The following is a 2,823-nucleotide window of genomic DNA, read 5'->3' as shown; positions in this document are numbered from 1 at the left end:
CCATTCCTTTTTTTTCCTTAACACTACCCTTCACTCTCCCCCTTCAAACTCCTCAGGTAATTAACTGGAAATGACCCAGTTGCAGTATTGTCAAAAGTCTAACACCCATCAAACCCAGGAAACTCAGGCTCCTTGAGCGTTCCCCTGCTTACCCCATGCTGTTGTGCTGAAGGTATTACTGGGGTCTACAAAAAGTGCTCGATCCTATATACTGTACCATATGTTCCCAAATACCAACACACAGCAGTATGACTTAGGGATAGGATTTCAGCCTTCATAATGAAGAGTCTTGCTTTTATGAGTTCGAGTCAGACCCTTAACGTTATTTTAACATAGATTTTGGTGTTTAATTATGTAATAAGATTTACTGCAGTCATCTAACAGATGTTGATTCAGGGTCAGTGTTTCTCATAAATTAGTTTTGAAAGGATTTGTTACTTCTGGGTCAGCAGATAGGTCCAGAGTGCAAAGAAAAAGGGGAAAAACAATAAACACTGAGTTGAAGGGTTTCTTGGGATTCTTTCTTCAGTTACATATCCACATATTTTCATGATCTTAATGACTATAGCCACAGGAATGTTTGCTTTAACACTAAAGATGGCTCAGGCCAAAACCGTATATCCCAACATCTGCAAAGCATGGGAAAGTTCAAACTTTGGGGCTCTTTATTTTATGACCCTGGTTGTTAATTTTTCATACTAATATGACACATTTTTTCTAGGGCTCTGCAGAGGAAATCACTGTGAACTCTAGCAGCACCCCAAAAAGTTTCATCTTTATGTGCTTGTTGTCAGACCTTGTGTAAAAAGTGCAGCTAAAGACCAGTGTTGGCTGATGTAGTTGTCATCACACATATACACTGAAAAGGTGCACCCACCTGCCTTTGGAAATTTAGCCTTCCCACGTCTTTGGAAGCAAATCATATTGGTACATCCTACTGCTAACACCCTGCCTGTGGTGTTATCTGTAATACAACTAAAACCACACAGCATTATAGTCATTCTTCTGTAGTTGTGGTTAAAGGAGCTATTTTATATTACAGTGTTTTTCCCTCCCCCCTATAATTTAGATGCAGACAAATTCCTTTGAGACTGAAATCACATTCTTAGTATCTTATTCTATTAGGAGTAGTTTGGAGGAAAGGGATTGAGGCACATTTAACAGTTTTGCTAGCACTTCCAGGGCAGTTTTAGCCTGCCAAATGTTTTACAGACACTGGTGAATATTCACAATATTCTCCCATGTCAGGGTATGAGACACTGAACAATCTCCGTGAGGCTTACAAGATGTTTTAGCTAGAGGTGAAACTGCCCAACCTATAAAACCATTTGCTGAACTTAATCACCTTTGTCTTGGAAAGTTTAGAGGTTTCATACCTAAAAAACTCTAAGATGAATCCCAGCTATGAGTAAGAGCTCTGAAGTATTTCCCTGAACAGCAATCACACAGTGGCAAACTGTGAGCCCTGGACTCCTTGCAGAAGGGATGTGAGAGAGGAAGAAGAGTCCATGGCCAGCAGCTGAATCTTGGCCAGCAAAGCAGTGCTGAACCTGCTCCATGCTTGGAACAGCCTGGTTCCCAGAGCCTCCCCACACCCTGTCCCTGACACAGGGGAGATCCCCACGAGGTGCTGATGTACATTTGTACCGTGCAGCGCTGTAAATTTAAATAACACTTTCCAGACTCTTGCTTGAAACTCCTTTTTTCAGGAGTAATTCCCTTTAAGTCAATGGATTTACACAATGGATTTACTGCTGCCAGAAGAGAATCAGGCCTGTAGAAAGACAAGCATTCTTTGCCAAGGAAATCTCAGAGCTAACTACTTGAATTGTGCAGTCAAGCTGCAGAGAGGTCAAGTGGACAGACGACAGGACTGGGACATATAGGAAGTCTCTGGTTCAAACCTCAGCTCTTAAAATGTCATGCAGTGTGACCTTGGGCGAGTCAGTTCATTCCCTTATACCTCCGTTTCCCCCTTTTCCTTTGTCCGACTTGTCTATTTAATTTGGAATTTGTCCCAAGAAGGGTGATTTGCGTCATGTGTCGGGCTGGGGCACTGACACCTCGCCTCCCCCTTGCTGGAGGATTGTCTTGAAGTCTTTGTTTCCTCCCAACACTGACCCCCCGCTTCGCTTCCGTATCCACAAGCACGAGACCATCAGCTGTCCGTCAGGAGACAGGCAGGCCTGTCACTCGGAGGGATAACGCACCATCCCCACACTGTCCTGGGAGGATTCTGGCACTCCTTGTTATTTCACAGTCAGGGTTGGGAGGTGAAAGAAGGTCCTCACTTTGAACATTTGCCTCACAGCCCTAAGGACTAAAGATCCTTTAACATGAAAGCTTTGACCCTTCGGAGCGGAGCCGCGAGCTTGTGATGAATTCAGCTGGCACCAAATGTGGGTCGCTGGCATGAAAAGCCTCAAGGACTGGAATCTGTGTATATATGTGTGTGGGTATGTGTGTATGCCTGTGTGATTTTCAGAAGCAGAGCCAGGCCAAGAACCTGCACTCCTGAAAAGCCCCATCTGTTTCTTTCAGCTCCTTCCCACAGCAGTTTGGTTGTTATTGGTGGCAAATGTCCAGAGTCACTTGTCAAGCACAAAGCTGCCAAAAATCATTAAAACACAACAGTCCCCCACACCCTGTACCAGCCAGCTGTAAAACTGTTTCAAAGGGATTCTGATAAACACATATATGCTTATAATAGCCCAGATAAAGTCATGTATTTCCTATGTGCTTTAATGAACCGAGTGACAGCGTGAGATGCTGCAATCAGATATTCTTGCCCTTTTCTGTTGTGGTAACTCTCAAGCGTGTTTG

The sequence above is a fragment of the Corapipo altera genome, unplaced genomic scaffold, assembly GCF_003945725.1.
Source record: "Corapipo altera isolate COAL_440 unplaced genomic scaffold, ASM394572v1 64, whole genome shotgun sequence".
NCBI classification, from domain to species: domain Eukaryota; kingdom Metazoa; phylum Chordata; class Aves; order Passeriformes; family Pipridae; genus Corapipo; species Corapipo altera.
The sequence above is the reverse complement of the archived record's forward strand: the minus strand, read 5'-3'. Positions refer to the sequence as shown.